This window comes from Cornus florida, unplaced genomic scaffold (assembly GCF_030987335.1).
Source record: "Cornus florida cultivar Cherokee Brave unplaced genomic scaffold, ASM3098733v1 CherokeeBrave_3.0.0_Hap2_Chr03, whole genome shotgun sequence".
Taxonomy (NCBI): Eukaryota; Viridiplantae; Streptophyta; class Magnoliopsida; order Cornales; family Cornaceae; genus Cornus; species Cornus florida.
Window position 1 is genome coordinate 100,297,709 of NW_026775573.1, and position 17,464 is coordinate 100,315,172.

Genomic DNA, 17,464 nt, shown 5'->3' on the forward strand with positions numbered 1-17,464 from the left:
ACACTCTTCGGGACGTTACAGGGACCTCGAATAAGTTTAACTCAAAAATCTCATTTTCTTTTAAAGATTCAATCTTTATACATTAAAAAGGTCTAATAACAGAATTGGTACCTTTATTGTGGTATTTTCAGTAACTAACACGCTCTTTGCGATTTCATAGGTAACTCGAATAAGTTAAATTCAAAACACTCATTTTCTTTCAAAGATTCAATCTCTATACATTACAAAGGTCTAGTGGTAGAATAGGTACCTTGATTGAGGTAATTTCATTTAAAGATTCAATCTTTACTTATTAAAACACTCTTCGTGACGTCAAAGGGAACTCGAATAATTTTAACTCAAAACTCTCATTTATTTTCAAAGATTCAATCTTTATACATTAAAGAGGTCTAGTGACATAATAGGTACCATGATTGAGGTAATTTCATACAATGATTCAATTTTTACTCATTAGGACACTCTTCAGTACGTCACAGGGAACTCGATCAAGTTTAACTCAAAACTCTCATTTTTTTCAAACATTCAATTTTATACATTAAAAAGGTCGAGTAACAAAATAGGTACCTTTATTGAGGTATTTTCATTCAAAGATTCAATCTTCAGTCATTAAAACACTCTTCGCGACTTCATAGGCAACTTGAATCAGTTAAACTCAAAACTCTCATTTTCTTTCAAAGATTCAATCTTTATACATTAGAAAGGTCTAGTAACAAAATAGCTACCTTGATTGAGATAATTTCACCCAAAAATTCAATCTTTTATCATTAAAACACTTTTCGTGACTTCAAAAGGAACTCGAATAACTTTAACTCCAAACTCTCATTTCTTTTCTAAGATTCAATCTTAATACATTAAAAAGGTCTAGTGACATAATAGGTACATTGATTGAGATAATTTCGTTCAAAGATTCAGCCTTTACTCATTAAAACACACTTCGTGACGTTAAAGGAAACTCAAATAACTTTAACTCAAAACTCGTAGTTCTTTACAAATATTCAATCTTTAAACATTAAAAAGGTCTAGTGACATAATAGGTACCTTGATTGAGGTAATTTCATTCAAAGATTCAACATTTACTCTTTAAAACACTCTTCGAGACATCGTAGGAAATTCGAATATGTTTAACTCAAAACTCTCATTTCCTTTCAAAGATTAAACCTTTATACATTAAAAAGGTCTAGTGACATAATAAGTACCCCTATTGAGGTAATTTCATACAAAGATTAAATCTTTACGCGTTAAAACACTATTCGGGACGTCATAGGGAACTCGGATATGTTTAACTCATAACGCTCATTTCTTTTTAAAGATTCAATCTTTATATATAAAAGGTCCTAGGACAAAATAAGTCCCTTGATTAAGGTAATTTCAATCAAAGATTCAATCTTTACTCATTCAAATACTCTTCGGGATGTCATAGGGAACTTGAATAAATTTAACTCAAAACAGTCATTTTATTCCAAAGATTCAATCTTTAGACATTAAAAAGGTCTAGTAATATAATAGGTACCTTTATTGAGGTGTTTTCACTCAAAGATTCAATCTTTATTCATTAAAACACTCTGCGCGACTTCATAGGTAACTCGAAAAAATTAAACTCAAAACTCTCATTTTCTTTCAAAGATTCAATCTTTGTACATTAAAAAGGTCTAGTGACATAATAGCTACCTTGATTGAGGTAATTACATTCAAAGATTCAATATTTACTCATTAAAACACTCTTTGGGACGTTACAGGGAATATGAATAAGTTTAACTCAAAACTCTCATTTTCTTTCAAAGATACAATCTTTATACATTAAAAAGGTCTACTAACAAAATAAGTACCTTTATTGAGGTATTTTCATTCAAAGATTCAATCTTTAGTCATTAAAACACTTTTCGCAACTTCATTGGTAACTCGAATAGGTTGAACTCAAAACTCTCATGTTCTTTCAAAGATTCAATCTTTATACATTAAAAAGGTTTAGTGACAAAATAAGTACCTTGATTGAGGTAATTTCATTCAAAAATTCAATCTTTACTCATTAAAACACTCTTCGTGACGGCAAAGAGAATTTGAATAACTTTAACTCGAAACTCTCATTTCTTTTCAAAACGTCAATCTTTATAAATTAAAAAGGTCTACTGATGTAATAGCTACCTTGATTGAGGTAATTTCATTCAATGATTCAATCTTTACTCATTAAAACACTCTTCGGGACGTTACAGGGAACTTGAATAAGTTTAACTCAAAAATCTCATTTTCTTTCAAAGATTTAATCTTTATACATTAAAAAGGTCTAGTAACAGAATTAATACCTTTATTGTGGTATTTTCATTCAAAGAATCAATCTTCAGTCATTAAAACACTCTTCGCGATTTTCTTTAAACTCAAAACACTCATTTTCTTTCAAAGATTTAATCTTTATACATTACAAAGGTCTAGTGGTAGAATAGGTACCTTAATTAAGGTAATTTCATTCAAATATTCAATCCTTACTCATTAAAACAATCTTCGTGATGTCGAAGGAAACTCGAATAACTTTAACTCAAAACTCTCATTTCTTTTCAAAGATTCAATCTTTATACATTAAAGAGGTCTAGTGACATAATAGGTACCTTGATTGAGGTAGTTTCATACAATGATTCAATCTTTACTCATTAAAACAATCTTCGTGATGTCGAAGGAAACTCGAATAACTTTAACTCAAAACTCTCATTTCTTTTCAAAGATTCAATCTTTATACATTAAAGAGGTCTAGTGACATAATAGGTACCTTGATTGAGGTAGTTTCATACAATGATTCAATCTTTACTCATTAAAACACTCCTCAGTACGTCACAGGGAACTCGATCAAGTTTAACTCAAAACCCTCATTTTTTTCAAAGATTCAATCTTTATACATTAAAAAGGTCTAGTAACAAAATAGGTACCTTTATTGAGGTATTTTCATTTAAAGATTCAATCTTCAGTCATTAAAACACTCTTCGCAACTTCATAGGCAACCCGAATAAGTTAAAGTCAAAACTCTTATTTTCTTTCAAAGATTCGATCTTTATACATTAGAAAGGTCTTGTAACATAATAGCTACCTTGATTGAGATAATTTCACTCAAAAATTCAATCTTTTCTCATTAAAACCCTTTTCGTGACTTTAAAGGGAACTCAAATAACTTTAACTCCAAACTCTCATTTCTTTTCTAAGATTCAATCTTAATACATTAAAAAGGTCTAGTGACATAATAGGTACCTTGATTGAGGTAATTTCATTCAAAAATTCAATCTTTACTCAATAAAACACTCTTCGTGACGTCGAAGGGAACTCGAATAACTTTAACTCCAAACTCTCATTTCTTTTCAAAGATTCAATCTTTATACATTAAAAAGGTCTAGTGACATAATCAGTGCCTCTATTGAGGTAATTTCATTGAAAGATTCAATCTTTACTCATTAAAACACTTTTCCGGACGTCACACGGAACTCGAATAAGTTTAACTCAAAACTCTCGTTTTCTTTCCAAGATTCAATCTTTATACATTAAAAACGTCTAATAACATAACTCAAAACTCTCATTTTCATTTAAAGATTCAATCTTCTGTCATTAAAACAGTATTCGTGACTTCTTAGGTAACTCGAATAAGTTGAACTCAAAACACTCATTTTCTTCCAAAGATTTAATTTTTATACATTAAAAAGGTCTAATGACATAATAGGTTCCTTGATTGAGATAATTTCATTCAAAGATTCAATCTTCACTCAGTAAAACACTCTTCGTGACATCAAAGGGAACTCGAATAACTTTAACTCAAAACTCTCATATCTTTTCAAACATTCAATCTTTATACGTTAAAATGATCTTGTGACATAATAGGTACCCTGACTAAGGTAATTTCATTCAAAGATTCTATCTTTCATCATTAAAATAGTCTTCAGGACGTCTCAAGGAACTCAAATATGTTTAACTCATAACTCTAATTTTCTTTCAAAGCTTCAATCTTTATACGTTAAAACGGTCTAGCACATAATAGGTTCCTTTATTGAGGAATTTTCATTCAAATATTCAATCTTTAGTCATTAAAATACTCTTCGGGACTTCATAGGTAACTCGAATAAGTTAAACTCAATACTCTCATTTTCTTTCAAAGATTCAATCTTTATATGTTAAAAAGGTCTAATAACATAATAGGTACCTTGATTGAGATAATTTAGTTCAAAGATTCAATCTTTACTCATTAAAACACTCTTCGTGACGTCAAAGAGAACTCGAATAACTTTAACTCAAAACTCCTATTTCTTTTCAAATATTCTATTTTTATACACTAAAACGGTCTAGTGATATAATAGGTACCTTAATTGAGATAATTTCATTTAAAGATTCAATATTTACTCTTTAATAAACTCTTCGGGACGTCACAGGGAACTCGAATAAGTTTAACTCAAAACACTCATTTTCTTTCAAATATTCAATCTTTATACTTTAAAAGGTTGTACTAGCATAATAAGTACCTCTATTGAGATAATTTCATTCAAAGATTCAATCTTTACTCATTAAAACACTCTTCGGGACGTCACAGGGAACTCGAATAAGTTCAACTCAAAACTCTCATTTTCTTTCAAAGATTTAATATTTTTACATTAAAAAGGTCTAGTAACATAACAGGTAACTTTGTTAAGGTAATTTAATTCAAAGATCCAATCTTTAGTCATTAAAACACTCTTCGCGATTTCTTTGGTAACTCGTTTAAGTTAAACTCAAAACTCGCATTTTTTTCAATGATTCAATCTTTTTACATTAAAAAGGTCTTGTGACATAATAAGTACCTTGATTGAGATAATTTGAATCAAAGATTCAATCTTTACTCATTAAAACACTCTTCGTGACTTCAAAGGGAGCTCGAATAATTTTAACTCAAAACTCTCATTTCTTTTCAAAGATTCAATCTTTATACAATAAAAATTTCTAGTGACTTAATAGGTACCTTGATTGAGGTAATTTCATTCAAAGATTCAATCTCTATTTATTAAAACACTCTTCGGGATATTAAAAGGAACTCGAATAAGTTTAACTCAAAACTCTAATTTTCTTTCAAAGATTCAATCGTTATACATCAAAAAGATCTACTAACATAATAGGTTCCCTTATTGAGGAATTTTCATTTAAAGATTCGAACTTTAGTCATTAAAATACTCTTCGTGACTTCATAGGTAACTCGAATAAGTTAAACTCAATACTCTCATTTTTTTCAAAGATTCCATCTTTATACATTAAAAAGGTCTACTAACATAATAGGTACATTGATTGAGATAATTTCGTTCAAAGATTCAATTTTTACTCATTAAAACATGCTTCGTAACGTCAAAGGGAACTCAAATATCTTTAACTCAAAACTCGTAGTTCTTTACAAATATTCAATCTTTATACATTAAAAAGGTCTAGTGACAAAATTGGTACCTTGATTGAGGTAATTTCATTCAAGGATTCAATATTTACTCTTTAAAACACTCTTCGGGACGTCGCAGGGAACTCGAATTTGTTTAACTCAAAACTCTCATTTTCTTTCAAAGATTAAACCTTTATACATTAAAAAGGTTTAGTGACATAATAAGTACCTTTATTGAGGTAATTTCAAACAAAGATTCAATCTTTACGCGTTAAAACACTATTTGGGACGTCATAGGGAACTCGGTTAGGTTTAACTCATAACGCTCATTTCTTTTTAAAGATTCAATCTTTATATATAAAAGGTCCTGGGACAAAATAAGTCCCTTGATTCAGGATGTCATAGGGAACTCGAATAAGTTTAACTCAAAACAGTCATTTTCTTTCCAAGATTCAATTTTTATACATTAAAAAGGTCTAGTAACATAATAGGTACCTTTACTAAGGTATTTTCATTCAAAGATTCATTATTTAGTCATTAAAATACTGTTCACCACTTCATAGGTAAATCGAATAAGTTAAACTCAGAACTATCACTTTATTCCAAAGATTCAATCTTTAGACATTAAAAAGTTTTAGTAACATAATAGGTATCTTTATTGGGGTGTTTTCATTCAAAGATTCAATCTTTACTCATTAAAACACTCTTTGCGACTTCATAGGTAACTCAAATAAGTTAAACTCAAAACTCTCATTTTCTTTCAAAGATTCAATCTTTGTACATTAAAAAGGTCTAGTGACATAATAGCTACCTTGATTGAGGTAATTACATTCAATGATTCAATATTTACTCATTAAAACACTCTTTGGGACGTTACAGGGAACATGAATAAGTTTAACTCAAAACTCTCATTTTCTTTCAAAGATACAATCTTTATACATTGAAAAGGTCTACTAACAAAATAAGTATCTTTATTGATGTATTTTCATTCAAAGATTCAATCTTTTGTCATCAAAACACTCTTCGCAACTTCTTAGGTAACTCGAATAAGTTGAACTCAAAACTCTCATGTTCTTTCAAAGATTCAATCTTTATACATTAAAAAGGTTTAGTGACAGAATAGGTACCTTGATTGAGGTAATTTCATTCAAAGATTCAATCTTTACTCATTAAAACACTCTTCGTGACGTCAAAGGGAACTTGAATAACTTTAACTCGAAACACTCATTTCTTTTTAAAACGTCAATCTTTATAAATTAAAAAGGTCTAGTGATGTAATAGCTACCTTGATTGAGGTAATTTCATTCAATGATTCAATCTTTACTCATTAAAACACTCTTTGGGACGTTACAGGGAACTCGAATAAGTTTAACTCAAAAATCATATTTCTTTTCGAATATTCAATCTTAATACATTAAAAAGGTCTAGTGACATAATAGGCACCTTGATTGAGGTAATTTCATTCAAAAATTCAATCTTTACTCAATAAAACACTCTTCGTGACGTCAAAGGGAACACAAATAACTTTAACTCCAAACTCTCATTTCTTTTCAAAGATTCAATCTTTATACATTAAAAAGGTCTAGTGACATAATCAGTACCTCTTTTAAGGTAATTTCATTCAAAGATTCAATCTTTACTCATTAAAACACTTTTCCGGACGTCACACGGAACTCGAATAAGTTTAACTCAAAACTCTCATTTTCTTTCCAAGATTCAATCTTTATACATTAAAAACGTCCAGTAACATAACTCAAAACTCTCATTTTCATTTAAAGATTCAATCTTCTGTCATTAAAACAGTATTTGTGACTTCTTAGGTAACTCGAATTAGTTGAACTCAAAACGCTCATTTTCTTCCAAAGATTTAATTTTTATACATTAAAAAGGTCTAATGACATAATAGGTTCCTTGATTGAGATAATTTCATTCAAAGATTCAATCTTCACTCAGTAAAACACTCTTCGTGACGTCAAAGGGAACTCGAATAACTTTAACTCAAAACTCTCATTTCTTTTCAAACATTCAATCTTTATGCATTAAAATGATCTTGTGACATAATAGGTACCCTGATTGAGGTAATTTCATTCAAATATTCTATCTTTCATCATTAAAACAGTCTTCGGGACGTCTCAGGGAACTCAAATATGTTTAACTCAAAACTCTAATTTTCTTTCAAAGCTTCAATCTTTATACGTTAAAATGGTCTAGCACATAAATGGTTCCTTTATTGAGGAATTTTCATTCAAATATTCAATCTTTAGTCATTAAAATACTCTTTGGGACTTCATAGGTAACTCGAATAAGTTAAACTCAATACTCTCATATTTTTTCAAAGATTCAATCTTTATATGTTAAAAAGGTCTAGTGACATAATAGGTACCTTGATTGAGATAATGTCGTTGAAAGATTCAATCTTTACTCATTAAAACACTCTTCGTGACGTCAAAAAGAACTCGAATAACTTTAACTCAAAACTCCTATTTCTTTTCAAATATTCTATCTTTATACACTAAAACGGTCTAGTGACATAATAGGTACCTTAATTGAGATAATTTCATTTAAAGATTCAATATTTACTCTTTAATAAACTCTTCGGGACGTCACAGGGAACTCGAATAAGTTTAACTCAAAACACTCATTTTCTTTCAAAGATTCATTCTTTATACTTTAAAAGGTTGTACTGGTGTAATACCCCCGGATTTCCGGATGCGGGTTGGCCAGGCCCACGCCCGATTACCCGAGGATATCAAAACAATTAGCAATAGTTGAACACAGAATAATTATATCAAAAGAGATAAATAAAATTTGCTGAAATGAAAACTAAAAGAGTAATCCAATATTTGAAAACCTCAGAAAAATAACTCCATTGATAAATAAGATAATTCTGATACAACTGATTCACCACGAACACATATCGTTCTCCAATACAACTCGGGAATCCATCTAGGGGACCCCTAAAATAACCCACTGAACTCAAAAGACGGAAAACAAAACCCAAGTCTACACACGAAATATACTCCTATGTCATCGGTGGAGTGAACAACTGTATCTGCTCAGCACGATTAAGCTCTGCAGCCTGGAACTAACGAACACCTGTAAAGAATAATAGAAGAGTGGGTCAGGCCCACGAGCAAGTTCTAATCTAACTGCAATCCATACAGTGACCCGATACGCAGATACACCATAGATACCTCACCATATCTATCTAGTCCATACATATATATATCCACACTATGGGACATTCACTGAGCTACAATAGGGGTCTCAACCTGAATAGAAGGTAACATGCGAAAACGCACCCAAAGGTGGGCATGAGTACGTAGACCTAACAGGGTACACCTCAACATACTATAGCTAGTTACGCATCCACTGCATATACGCGTCCTAACCAACGAGTCTGAGACTCAAGCTCATCTCGTAGTACCATAACCATATATTTAAAGTCCATTCAAATCCATCCATAGGAACTCCAATAAATCGTTCAGCTTATTCAGCTGCACAGACTTATATAAGAAATCCAGTAAGTCGTTCAGTTTATTCAACTGCACAGACTTAAATATAAGGAGAATTATGTTTTTATAATTCGTACCCTTCTTCCCAAAATAGGTAGGGCTGAGTATTTTGAATCAGTCTGTCCCTAGTATGTCACCGTCCCATACCGGTACATACAATCCACAAAATCCATATAATTGATAGAACAGGCAAAGCTGTTCACCAATTAAAATCCATAAGGTAGGAATTAACATTTTGAGCTAAACCATACCTAGTATGCCACCATCCCATACCGGTGCATACAATCCTCCATATCCATGTAAATTACAACATTCAAATGATAAGCAAGTAATTTACAATGCAAAACCAAACCCAGATAATTGACAGAATTTTAATGTGAGAATTCAGCAATTAAAATCCAATACATAATTCCAAATAATTGGCCAAATTTTATATAAGAATTCAGCAATTATAATCCAATATATGATTCCAAATAATTGACCAAATTAAGTATAAGAATTCAGCAATTATGTTCCAACACATAATTCCAGGTAAATTACAAGGCATAAATAATAAGCACGTAACTTATAGTCCAAAACCAACCATCCATATCATTGCACAATAGTATTTAGTATTCCAATAACTTAAATCCAAAACCATGTAAATTACAGGCTATAAATAATAGTACAATAATTTAAAATCCAAAACCAATATCCAAATAATTACAGAAGATTTTTAAGTGTTTCAGCAATTTAAATCCAAACAATTAACCATATAGTTGCAGGAGATGATTTAATAAATCAACAACTAACATCCAGAACCTGCATAGATCACATCTAACACATCAATGACCCTATAATATATTTAAAACCATTTTATAAATATATTAAATCCCACTGGAATGCCTAAAAATAAGCTTAAGTAATTAAAACTTCATCTATCCACTAACCGTATACAATGTACATAAGTGTTATACAGTTTGATCCGTTAATTTAGAATTAACCTTAAATCAATTTAGGGTCTTAATAACACCCAAAAATTAACTATTTAAACCCTCCGTGAAGTCTCATTAAATTTCTAAAATTTAATCAAGCCATTTAGTTCCTTTCTTCTGTTAGTAGCATACACTGTTGTACATTTTTACACTGCTACATCCTTTGTCTTAGAGACTTAAACTATGCAAAAATAAGTTTAATAACACTTAGAATTAACTACTTAGATCCTCTATTAAGTCCCTACAGTTCATTAGAATCACTCAGAAGCTCAAACAGTGCTCAAAACACCAAACAGAGCCCTAGAAAACACTTTCTGGACGTAAAACAAATTAGAGCCGGCTCTTGGAATGGAAGAGCCAGCTCTTCCCCAATTGGAGCCGGCTCCAATTCCCTCAGAGCCAGCTCTTGCTGAAGGGGAGCCGGCTCTTGACTTTCTAGAGCCGGCTCTCTCCCTCTTGAGAGCCTCCAGTTCATCTCTGCTCCGTTTTTACCTATATGCTCGTTCTCTGGTCAGTCCCTACCATTCTGTTTATTTCTTAAACTGATCTTAAGGGTTTATTATCACTCTATTAACATCTCCAAGGTTTGATTACAGTAATTTAAATCAATTACAAAGCTTAAGGTTGCTATTGAACTTACCAAGCTTTTAGTATCAAAACTGAAACTATATGCAGAAATAGAAACGGAACAGATTGCACATGTATTTAAAACAGAATAATAACATCCTTATGAGTTTTGTATAACCCCAGTAAAGTTCCTAGATTGTGTCTACAAGAGTTGCAGTCAAATGCAGAAACTAAGGCTACGATAGAAACCATATACTTAAAGTACAGAAAACTGAAACAACACTTACATACACTGTAATAGATATTGATTTCAACACATACAGACCAACAATATAACACATAATAAACATATCAATTCCAGTTTCTGCTTGATTAAACCCTAGAGATTATCTAGGTGCACAGAACACGGCCCAAAGGGAAAGAGGAAGATAGAACTTGCCGGAATAGGTTTGCAAACAAACCCTTGTTGCCGTTGGTCTCAGTTTTTTCGACATCCACTGAAACTTGTCTAACCTCCTAGAACCTCTGCTCCTTCCTTCTCCTTGGTTAAACTTTGGAACCCCAGTCGAAATTCTCACAAACTGCTCTGTTCTCACAAAAACTCCCTCTGTAACTCTCTCTATTTGGCAGACTTTTCCGTGTAAAAGCTACGACAATATGTAACCCTACGTTTAACATATACTAAGGTATTTATAATTGCAAGATTAAAACCCTAATCCACAGAGCCCTAACTTCGTCGGCCCACAAAGTAACCCAGTTTAGTTACATATCAGATGCTTATGAGATGGCTCCAAAAACCCTAACTAAAACGTATCTAAAACCCCAGTTAATGGGAATTACATAATTACCCTGTTCAAAAATTAAATACTTAATAAATAATTAATTTAATAAAACCCATTAATTAAATCAAATAAGCAAGCAACGAATCACTTAAAACACATAAAATAAATGAAATAATTAATTAAAATAAACAAACAAATAAAGAATTACACCCTTAATTAAAATAAACAAACAATTAAAAAAAATAACACAATAAATTAAAATAAACAAACAATTGGACACATAAGCATATAGATACAAAATCAATTTAAAATGCACAAAAATAAAATTTAAATTCCATTTTTATCCCTTTTGAAGTTAGGGGTATTAGTATTACATTCTCCCCCCCTAACAAATGGAATTCCGTCCTCGGAATTCACGAAATGTTGAATTATATTTTAAAATTCATTTCCATTCCGTTGTGGACTTTGCCTCTGTGTATAGGCTCCGCCACATTCCAAAAATAAAATATATATATATATATATATGTCCGATATAAAGGACACACAAAAACTATCCAACACGTAATGATAGGTTAACTATCCCATCCCAAGTAGCATCCCGTACTGATGCAGATCGAGGTCTAATAAATTGGCTAGAAATTTGCATTTCTACCTAATCCTATGACCATACCTTCCTAAATCCTAGCGTACATAGCGCTATTACCCATGTCATTAAAATAATAGTTGATTGATCACATACTTGTGTCCTTAACCAATCCATACTCCCAATCCGAACTAATTAACAAAAATAAAACATGTAATAACAAAACCGAAACACATGACAATCAAGATGAAACACCTATACACACAACACATAAAACAACCAAAATATAATCCTTTTTTAAGATATCCTCCATTCCAAAGAAGAAAACCTCCTTTGAACTCAAGTTCGCAAAAGTCTGTTCCATAGTTTCGTTGGTAATTATCCAACCCTGAAACTGATCCATTAACCGTAGCTTAACTGCACAATCGTTTGCTTAAGCAAATATCCAATGGCTTAACCCTCATCCACCTAATACGCAAACCGTCTATCGTGGCTTTATTAAAGCAACTTAGCACGTTACATCCTAATTCCCGTACGCTCCAGAATGTGATATAAAATCACATCTTTGTTCTGACAAGAACTCCATCCGATTCCCAAACTCCTAAAGAGTACTTTTCAATTAACTCCTTAAGACATGATACGAAAATTCATCCATATGTACATTGGTTCACACCAACTCTACCAGTATCATTCACTATACTACTTGTGAATGAAAACACATTTGTGCGATTCGTCATCCTCAAATTTCAATCTTTATTCGTTAAAACGGTCTAGCACATAATAGGTTCCTTTATTGAGGAATTTTCATTCAAATAATCAATCTTTAGTCTTTAAAATAATCTTCGGGACTTCATAGGTAACTCGAATAAGTTAAACTCAATACTCACATTTTCTTTCAAAGTTTCAATCTTTATATGTTAAAAGGTCTAGTAACATAATAGGTACCTTGATTGAGATAATTTCGTTCAAAGATTCAATCTTTACTCATTAAAATACTCTTCGTGACGTCAAAGAGAACTCGAATAACTTTAGCTCAAAACTCCTATTTCTTTTCAAATATTCTATCTTTATACACCAAAACGGTCTAGTGACATAATATGTACCTTAATTGAGATAATTTCATTTAAAGATTCAATATTTACTCTTTAATAAACTCTTCGGGACGTCATAGGGAACTCGAATAAGTTTAACTCAAAACACTCATTTTCTTTCAAAGATTCAATCTTTATACTTTAAAAGGTTGTACTAGCATAATAAGTACCTCTATTGAGATAATTTCATTCAAAGATTCAATCTTTACTCATTAAAACACTGATCGGGACGTCACAGGGAACTCGAATAAGTTTAACTCAAAACTCTCATTTTCTTTCAAAGATTCAATCTTTATACATTAAAAAGGTCTAGTAACATAACAGATAACTTTGTTAAGGTATTTTCATTCAAAGATTCAATCTTTAGTCATTAAAACACTCTTCGCGATTTCTTTGGTAACTCGTATAAGTTAAACTCAAAACTCGCATTTTTTTCAATGATTCAATCTTTTTACATTAAAAAGGTCTAGTGATATAATAAGTACCTTGATTGAGATAATTTGAATCAAAGATTCAATCTTTACTCATTAAAACACTCTTCGTGACTTCAAAGGGGCTCGAATAACTTTAACTCAAAACTTTCATTTCTTTTCAAAGATTCAATCTTCATACAATAAAAATTTCTAGTGACTTAATAGGTACCTTGATTGAGGTAATTTCATTCAAAGATTCAATCTTTATTCATTAAAACACTTTTCGGAATGTCAAAAGGAACTCGAATAAGTCTAACTCAAAACTCTAATTTTCTTTCAAAGATTCAATCTTTATACATCAAAAAGATCTAGTAACATAATAGGTTTCTTTATTGAGGAATTTTCATTAGAAGATTCAATCTTTAGTCATTAAAACACTCTTCGCGACTTCATAGGTAACTCGAATAAGTTAAACTCAATACTTTCATTTTTTTCAAAGATTCCATCTTGATACATTAAAAATGTCTACTGACATAATAGATACATTGATTGAGATAATTTCGTTCAAAGATTCAATCTTTACTCATTAAAACACGCTTCGTGACGTCAAAGGGAACTCAAATAACTTTAACTCAAAACTCGTAACTTTTTTCAAATATTCAATCTTTATAAATTAAAAAGGTCTAGTGACATAATAGGTACCTTGATTGAGGTAATTTCATTCAAAGATTCAATATTTACTCTTTAAAACAATCTTCGGGATGTCGCAGGGAACTCGAATATGTTTAACTCAAAACTCTCATTTTCTTTCAAAGATTAAACCTTTATACATTAAAAATGCCTAGGGACATAATAAGTACCTCTATTGAGGTAATTTCATACAAAGATTCAATCTTTACGCGTTAAAACACTATTCGGGACGTCATAGGGAACTCGGATAGGTTTAACTCATAACGCTAATTTCTTTTTAAAGATTCAATCTTTATATATAAAAGGTCCTGGGACAAAATAAGTCTCTTGATTCAGGTAATTTCAATCAAAGATTCAATCTTTACTTATTGAAATACTCTTCGGGATGTCATAGGGAACTCGAATAAGTTTAACTCAAAACAGTCATTTACTTTCCAAGATTCAATCTTTATACATTAAAAAGGTCTAGTAACATAATAGGCACCTTTACTAAGGTATTTTAATTCAAAGATTCATTATTTAGTCATTAAAACACTGTTCACGACTTCAAAGGTAAATCGAATAAGTTAAACTCAGAACTATCATTTTATTCCAAAGATTCAATCTTTAGACATTAAAAAGGTCTAGTAACATAATAGGTACCTTTGTTGTGGTGTTTTCATTCAAAGAATCAATCTTTATTCATTAAAACACTCTTCGCGACTTCATAGGTAACTCGAATAAGTTAAACTCAAAACTCTCATTTTCTTTCGAAGATTCAATCTTTGTACATTAAAAAGGCCTAGTGACATAATAGCTACCTTGATTGAGGTAATTACATTCAAAGATTCAATAATTACTCATTAAAACACTCTTTGGGACGTTACAGGGAACAGGAATAAGTTTAACTCAAAACTCTCATTTTCTTTCAAAGATACAATCTTTATACATTAAAAAAGTCTACTAACAAAATAAGTACCTTTATTGATATCTTTTCATTCAAAGATTCAATCTTTAGTCATTAAAATACTCTTCGTGACGTCAAAGGGAACCTGAAAAACTTTAACTCGAAACACTCATTTCTTTTCAAAACGTCAATCTTTATAAATTAAAAAGGTCTAGTGATGTAATAGCTACCTTGATTGAGGTAATTTCATTCAATGATTCAATCTTTACTCATTAAAACACTCTTTGGGACGTTACAGGGAACTCAAATAAGTTTTACTCAAAAATGTCATTTCTTTTCTAAAATTCAATCTTAATACATTAAAAAGGTCTAGTGACATAATAGGTACCTTGATTGAGGTAATTTCATTCAAAGATTCAATCTTTACTCATTAAAACACTCTTCGTGACGTCAAAGGGAACCTGAAAAACTTTAACTCGAAACACTCATTTCTTTTTAAAAACGTCAATCTTTATAAATTAAAAAGGTCTAGTGATGTAATAGCTACCTTGATTGAGGTAATTTCATTCAATGATTCAATCTTTACTCATTAAAACACTATTTGGGACGTTACAGGGAACTCAAATAAGTTTTACTCAAAAATCTCATTTCTTTTCTAAGATTCAATATTAATACATTAAAAAGGTCTAGTGACATAATAGGTACCTTGATTGAGGTAATTTCGTTCAGAAATTCAATCTTTACTCAATAAAACACTCTTCGTGACGTCAAGGGGAACTCGAATAACTTTAACTCCAAACTCTCATTTCTTTTCAAAGATTCAATCTTCATACATTAAAAAGGTCTAGTGGCATAATCAGTACCTCTATTGAGGTAATTGCATTCAAAGATTCAATCTTTACTCATTAAAACACTTTTCCGGACGTCACACGGAACTCGAATAAGTTTAACTCAAAACTCTCATTTTCTTTCCAAGATTCAATCTTTATACATTAGAAACGTCTAGTAACATAACTCAAAACTCTCATTTTCATTTAAAGATTCAATATTCTGTCGTTAAAATAGTATTCGTGACTTCTTAGGTAACTTGAATAAGTTGAACTCAAAACACTCATTTTCTTCCAAAGATTTAATTTTTATACACTAAAAAGGTCTAATGACATAATATGTTCCTTGATTGAGATAATTTCATTCAACGATTCAATTTTCCCTCAGTAAAACACTCTTCGTGACGTCAAAGGGAACTCGAATAACTTTAACTCAAAACTCTCATTGCTTTTAAAATATTCAATCTTTATACATTAAAATGATTTTGTGACATAATAGGTACCCTGATTGAGGTAATTTCATTCAAAGATTTTATCTTTCATCATTAAAACAGTCTTCGGGACGTCTCAGGGAACTCAAATATGTTAGACTCAAAACTCTAATTTTCTTTCAAAGCTTCAATCTTTATACGTTAAAACGGTCTAGCACATAATAGGTTCCTTTATTGAGGACTTTTCATTCAAATATTTAATCTTTAGTCATTAAAATACTGTTCGGGACTTCATAGGTAACTCGAACAAGTTAAACTCATTACTCTCATTTCTTTCAAAGATTCAATCTTTATATATTAAAAAGGTCTAGTGACATAATAGGTACCTTGATTGAGATAATGTCGTTCAAAGATTCAATCTTTACTCGTTAAAATACTCTTCGTGACGTCAAAGAGAACTCGAATAACTTTAACTCAAAACTCCTATTTCTTTTCAAATATTCTATCCTTATACACTAAAACGGTCTAGTGACATAATAGGTACCTTAATTGTGATAATTTCATTTAAAGATTCAATATTTACTCTTTAATAAACTCTTCGGGACGTCACAGGGAAGTCGAATAAGTTTAACTCAAAACACTCATTTTCTTTCAAAGATTCAATCTTTATACTTTAAAAGGTTGTACTGGCATAATAAGTACCTCTATTGAGATAATTTCATTCAAAGATTCAATCTTTACTCATTAAAACACTCTTCGGGACGTTACGAGAAACTTGAATAAGTTCAACTCAAAACTCTCATTTTCTTTCAAGGATGCAATCTTTATACATTAAAAAGGTCTAGAAACATAATAGGTAACTTTGTTAAGGTATTTTCTTTCAAAGATTCAATCTTTAGTCATTAAAACACTCTTCGCGATTTCTTAGGTAACTCGAATAAGTTAAACTCAAAACTCGCATTTTTTTCAATGATTCAATCTTTTTACATTAAAAAGGTCTAGTGACATAATAAGTACCTTGATTGAGATAATTTGAATCAAAGATTCAATCTTTACTCATTAAAACACTCCTCGTGACTTCAAAGGGAGCTCGAATAACTTTAACTCAAAACTCTAATTTCTTTTCAAATATTCAATCTTTATACAATAAAAATTTCTAGTGACTTAATAGGTACCTTGATTGAGGTAATTTCATTCAAAGATTCAATCTTTATTCATTAAAACACTCTTCGAGATGTCAAAAGGAACTCGAATAAGTTTAACTCAAAACTCTAATTTTCTTTCAAAGATTCAATCTTTATACATCAAAAAGATCTAGTAACATAATAGGTTCCTTTATTGAG